Source organism: Cupressus sempervirens, chromosome 11 (genome assembly GCF_028749045.1).
Source record: "Cupressus sempervirens isolate cs-2001-9-10 chromosome 11, ASM2874904v1, whole genome shotgun sequence".
Taxonomy (NCBI): domain Eukaryota; kingdom Viridiplantae; phylum Streptophyta; class Pinopsida; order Cupressales; family Cupressaceae; genus Cupressus; species Cupressus sempervirens.
Genome location: NC_143128.1, coordinates 31861619 through 31868624, shown reverse-complemented (window position 1 = coordinate 31868624; position 7006 = coordinate 31861619). Strand labels below are relative to the sequence as shown.

Here is a 7006-nt window from a genome sequence, read left to right as displayed (position 1 = left end):
GTTTTCATGCTTTCATCTTCTTCCAAAAAAATTAGGCATAATCTCATGAACCATCTTCACACCCCAATATCTTCATCCACTCTGATAATTTCTTGCCCTAGATATTTATATACACCTCTTATACCAATAGTAGAATCTGATAACACAAAGAAAACACAGAATTTTACACACTAAAATATTTTATTCATTGCCCTCAATACACATTGTGTTACATAGTCAATGCAGGTTGCATTTAAAAAAAACAAACTACATTCTTTTATAGCGCTTGTAGCTCTTTTACATCAATTTAATGCACCATTAATAATAATTGTAGTGATTGTTAACATGCATAACAATACTTATCTCAAACATTATATTAAAATCAAATTCCCACTTTGACTGCTCCACATGATATTTAAATGTTGAGTGACAAATTATAATTTGCATTTAAATGTAGTGGTGAGAACTAAACGATGAATAGGGCCAACTTATCAAAAATTTCAGCTCTTCGATCGTGAAGACATTGATGGAAATATCTATATAAAAGCTCTCCACATATTGATATCGTTCTATACATACAAGTAGACAACTATAAAGCTCTAAGATCTGAAGTTTCTTACTCCTAATAAGGAGTACTACATAGATTGTCACCATACAAAATCAATGGAGGTCACCCTTTTCACTGCCTATCTATGACCTCAAGAAGAATGGAGCCTTTCCTCAAACTAGGAAGACTACTGAAATGAACAATTTTTTCCGAGAGGCCACAATCTTCAAAAAATGTATAGCTAGTAAATATAAATATTTAGATTCATTTATATATGTTTTTCATAGTTGCCAAATGTAATCATACTATCATTTCTAGACAGGTTGTAGCTGAATTGGTGGCAACTTTTATCTCGCTATTAGTTGGGTGTGGAGGAATCAGGGTGGAAATATGGGATAATGTGTTAGGTCAACTTGGTGTTTATTTTGTGTTTGGACTGACTATAATGGCACTTGCCCACACTGTGGGACATGTCCCTCGTCCTCACATTAATCTTGCAGTTAGTATTGCTTTTTCATAAGGGAAAACTTTCTCTAAAGGAGGTGAAGTAATTCAACATAACATGTAATCAAAGTATTTAGATTGAATTGGATTTTAAATGACCCCTTATATGTTTAATTCATCATGTGACTAATGCCAATATCGATATTTTATTTTTATGCTTTTGGAATTGTCGGCTACTCATTTATGTTATATCTCAGGTTGTGAGTGCCACATTAGTTGCAACCGCTCTTGATATTATTATCACAAAAGTCTCGATTAACGTTTCTCTCAATGTTCCTGCTAGACATCCAATGGAATAATTGTCACCTTCATATTCTATTTTGTAAAATTTGGAATAGCCATAGACCCTAAAACCACTAAGTTCGACAATTTATCACAAATTTACTTATCTATATCGTATATGATTTAAAATTATATCATCTAGTAGCATATTTTAATTGTGATAAGACAAAGGAGTTAAGCATATGTTAATGATACATCAGTATTAATTATTGAACATTAAAGGATCTTTTAAATAGAAAACAATAATATGTGGCCATTGAATTGGATAGTAAATGGAGAAAATTTAGTTATTTATCATGTTTTACAAAATAAGCAGTTCATAATTAACTCATTAAAAGGGTTTCCTGTTACAATAACTAACAAGTGAGAGAGTATGTATGAAATTGGTAAACAAATGTTTTCATTTATATTTTGGCAAAGTTCATTAGTTATCTTGGGGCATGTGCTAGTAGCTCACAATTTTGAAGGTCTTTAGGTGTATATTCATGAGCCTATGTTTGGTGCAATTTGCAGACCTTGGTTCTATAAGGGGATTTGCATAGAAGAATAGATCAATGTTTCATAATTCTTCTATTGTAGAGGGTTGGTCATTATACGTCCAATATGGTACAATTTTTATTTCTACTTATATAAGAATAAATAAAGGTTTTAGTAGTTCTTCTCAAATTGGTCTTCATAACAAGGTGGTACCATAGGCTATTGTTCGTATTTCTATACAAGAATAGATAAAATCTTTCATAGTTCTTCTAATGAAAAGATGGTCATCATTGCAAGGTGATATGCTAGGTTACAATTTGTATTTCTATATAAGAACAAATAAAGAAAGTTTGATGATCATTATGTCAAGGTGGTGTGGTAGTTTGCAGACTCTATTTTACATTTGATATATTTTAAAAATAAAGTTATCAGTTGTGTAAGAATTTGGTATAGCTCTGATATCATGTAAGAATTTGCCTAAGGCAATAATTCAATGCCAAGATCAAGAAGCTCAGTAGATAGCACAAGAGAGACAAATAGTGATCAAATGAGAATGGATATCAAATGATTGAATGAATATATCATGGAAGTGTCATGTATATAAGGCAACTGATATGACTAGGAGTCAGCGAAGAGATAAACATCACAACTAAGCACATGTCCACCAAGAGTGGATTATCCTCCATTGAGCATAGGAGTTTGTGTGATGATGAGAGGATAAGTTTACATAGGTTTATCTCATAAAGAGATGTTGTAGATACCATGTGCTCAAATAAGTTGCTAACTCATGTGTTGTCAACAAGAAAACTCATATGTCTATGCATATTCCTAAGTAAACTTAAGTAAAGTGTAATAATAATTAATTATTTACACTAAAAAATTGTTTCCTTGGTATTTAGCAGACCTAAGTTTCAATATTTTTAATCAAAATGAGCAAAGGAATATCAAACTTCAAGCCCAAAAATGCCAAGGGTTTATGAAATTTTTTTGTTGGCCTCATGAGATTTTTTTGTTGGCCTCATAATTCCAAATCACCTAGCTCATCATAAACTCTTCATACACTTTGAATTTTTCAAATAAAAGTTTAGAGTCAAAGGTTATGATGTTTTGAAGTTTGTTTATTATTTGAGGATTATAAGATTTTAAAAATGCAAAAATTAAGATCATAACTTGTGGAAGAGCTCAGGTTAGAAAGTTAATGGTCATCCTTTTATTTGTATGATTAAACATTCCCTCTCTATCCCTAAACCTCTTTGCACTCTCTCTCTCTCTCCCTAAAACACAACTTTTAAATTAAAAAAAATGTTAGGAAGTTGGAGTTGGGAAATTATGAAATTTCTCAAAAATGCATACCCTAATCCTAACAATTCAAACTTCAACTCTTGGTTACCTTGGGGAACTACAGTTGTTAAATTACTTGGATAGAAATTTTGGAGAGTTGGTATAAATAAAAGATCTTGAATAGTGGATCCATAGTTTCATCCTCTGAACAGAAGGTAACACCCATTACAAGAATTCTTGGTCATATTAAATAATTGTGATAATGAGATATGTACAATGTACTTGTGAAAAGATTCATCAAAGTGGCAGATGTTAAGGTATCCCTATATTTCTCTCCCCTAATATACTGTCAAAGCAATGTGAAAGGAATATCATCAATATTCTTACACAATAGTTTGGGGATATGGTTTTAAAATGCATTGTTAGTTAGAATGAGATTGTCTAGAATGTTCTAGATGGGAGAAAATTAGTTCCTAAACTAATTCTCTACTATCCATATCTATAGTTGGACTGCATTAGTAGTTGTTGACTCCACTAAAATAGCTATTAGTTACAAACTAATTCCACACATTTCCTAATCAACTGATGGACTATATCTCCATCTTCTCATACAACCATCCATGTGTAGAGTCTGTTAGGATAGAATAAATAATTTAGTCTTATCACTTCACTTTCTAGAAGTTGTAAATGCCCTCTATAAATAGAGACAATTAATTTCTCACACAATTGAATACAAAAAAATTCTCTTCCAAGTAGAAATTATTCTTCTCTTATGTTTTTATGATATATTGTATTATATTTCATTTTTTTACATGGTATCAGAGAAAAGGTTCAACTATAAATAGATTCCTCAAGTTATTTGTTTATAGGGATTCTATATTGTTGGAGTAATAATTTTTTGCATTTTCTTTTTGGCTAACATGGGCTTTACAAATGAGGTGTTTCCTATATTTGATGGAAAGAGGTTTGCATTGGAAGATTAGAGTCACCAATGCTTTAAGGGAAAAGATTTTATGGAAGATTGCGAGTAAGGATATGAAAGAACCCCAAACTAATAGATAAAAAGAGTTTTGGAAGAGCCAATTAGATCAAGCTAGAGATATTATTGGTAAAGTTGTAAGCCACAATCTCAATAGAAGGTTTATTGATGTTGATGATCCTATAGAGTTGTGGGAGAATTTAGAAAAATATTATAAAGATGTAGATATTTCTAGTGCATTTAGTATAGAAGCAAGATTGGTGAGCCTACATCCATCTTGTTTTTGAAAAAATGACTGATTATTTCAATGAAGTTACTTTTTTAAATGCTCAATTGAAGAAAATAGGTGTTAAGTATGCAAAGAAATGTTTTCAGTTGATTGTAATGGTTGAAACTAATCTCCCTTAGCCATACAAGGTATTAAAGGAATCAAGGAAAAGAGTTATTCAACTAAATGCCAATGCTCCACAACAAATATTTGATCAATTTTGTAAGTCTATTTTAGATGGAGATCATCTTATTAAAAAAGGGTCACATATTAAGAAAAATTATGCCAAGGATATAGTAAATTTTAAAACAATGAAGGTTCTAACCATATTTTCTAGAAATGATTGTGTAGAACAAGAAGCTAGAAGAAAACCCAATATTTGTAGGTACTATGGTGGTAAAAATCACATGGAGAAATTTTATTTGAAAAGGAAGGACAATGAAAGACAACACTTCAAGTGTAATATTGAGGGGTTACTGAGCTTTAGATTCTATAAAAGAGTGCATTTTAGATTTAAGTGCATCATTTCAAATGAATGGAGGTAGATATTTGCTTATTAATTTTCATGAAGGAAATAATTCAAATCAATAAATTACTATTGGAAATAAAATGAAACTTTTGGTTCTAGGGATAGGAACTGTTAATGTAACAAATGGGTCTTTGAAAAATGTTTGATTGGTTGAAGGATTAGGGGTGAATCTTATTTCAGTATACAAATGAGTTCTAGCTGAATATGAATTTTTTGTTAGTGTTGATCAAGTTACTATTAAAGATAAACAAGACCCAAGCAATATAATTTCTATTGGTAGAGTTGATCATGAAGAGAGTCTATTAAAATTTGTGGGATTTGTTGATGATGAATTTATACACTCTCATGCTTATATTACTCAATATGATTACATGTCAAGAATTTGGCATGCTATGCTTGGACATATAAATTATAGAAAATTACAAGATATGGTTAAAATGGATATGGTTAGAGGACTAAGATAAAATTCACCATTAGGAGTTTGTGAATGATGTGTGCTAGGTAAACATCATAGAGATCCTTTTGACTTAGGTAAAGCATGGAAAGATAATCACCCATTACAATTCATTCATAGTGATTTATGTGAACTAGACCATCCTTCACTTTCAGGTTCTAGGTATCTTCTCACTTTTATTGATGATTATAGTAGGAGGGTATGGGTTAATCTCATTGAAAGAAAGACTAAAGTGCTACTTTTATCAAAAAATTAAGTCATCAATTGAGAATCAAAGTGGGAAAAGAATTAAAAGATTAAGAATTGATAATGGGGGTGAATATTGTAATTATGCATTTGAGTCTTTCTATAAAATTTGTGGCACTAAAGTACAAAGAACAAGTCCTTATAGTCCTCAACAAAATGGGGTGGCTAAAAGAATGAATAGAACTCTTTTAGAAATGGATTGTCATAAGTTGCACTTTACAAGTTTGCCTAATAAATTTTGGAGTTTGGCCATTTCTTGTTTTGTATATATTGTGAATAGAGTTCCCACCAAAGTGCTCACAAATATAACCCCCGAAGAAGCTTGGACTGGTAGAAAGTCCCACATTTGTTACATTAAAGTATTTGGATGTTTTTCTTAGGCACATATTCTTGATCAAAAGAGGAAAAAGGTTGAACCAAATATTTACAAGTGTTTTTGTATGGGTTATAGTGAAAAATCAAAGGCTTATAGATTATATGATTTCACAAAAAAAAAAAGGTATTTATTACTAGAGATGTAATGTTCGATGAATGTTTACAACTTACAACCACCACTCTCCTTTCACACCAATAAATCCTTCTTGGATTATAAAAAGAAGTGAAGACTACATTGATAAGGATGAAGAATGCATTGTTGATACTAATGAAACAGCTAATGCTTGTGATCAACCATTATCTAAAGGTAGTGATGATGAATAAGGTGTTATTACAGCTAGACAAAGGAAAAGGAGAGTTGAAGAAATATATGGGAAGGGCTCAAAGATACAAGGAATGAGTGGTTATGATCTCATGGAAAAAGAATTACAAGTAAATGACTAAAATCATACAAAGAAATTGGAGGAAAGAAAGAATGGGAGCAAGCCATGAATGAAGAATATATTGCATTAATGGAGAATAAAACTTGGGAACTTGTACCCCAACCAAAAGGTAAGAATGTTATTGGATGCAACTAGGTTTACAAAACAAAATTTAGATCAAATGGTGATATAGAAAAATTCAAGGCTTGATTGGTTGCTAAAGGATATAATAAAAAAGAGGACCTTGATCATGAAGAAATATTTTCTCATGTCATTAAAATGAATATAGTTAGATTTATTCTATCTTTGGCTGCAAGTTGTTGGAGGCATGTTTATCAAATGGATGTCAAAAATACTTTCTTAAATGGAGACCTAAATGAAGAAATATATATGGATCAATCGTTGGGTTTTGTAGATCAACAACATCCTAATCATGTTTGTAGATTAAAGAAGTCACTTTATGGACTTAAGAAAGCACCAAGAACATGGAATGAGAAGATTGATAGGTATTTTCAACTTCATAAGTCAAAAAGAAAAAAAATCAGACCCAAATCTTTATGTGAAGAAAATACAAAATGAAATTATTGTGGGTGCAGCTTATGTTAATGATCTACTCATAGTTGGACCAAATATTGGGCTAAGAAATGACTTAAAATCATATGT

General features: G+C 31.0%; 1 pseudogene; it reads left to right on the top strand.

Annotated features, from left to right (window-relative positions):
* Nucleotides 1-1212: 1212 nt before the first annotated feature.
* The window catches only part of LOC149528093 (uncharacterized), a 55621-nt pseudogene continuing 49827 nt past the window's right edge, over nucleotides 1213-7006 (top strand).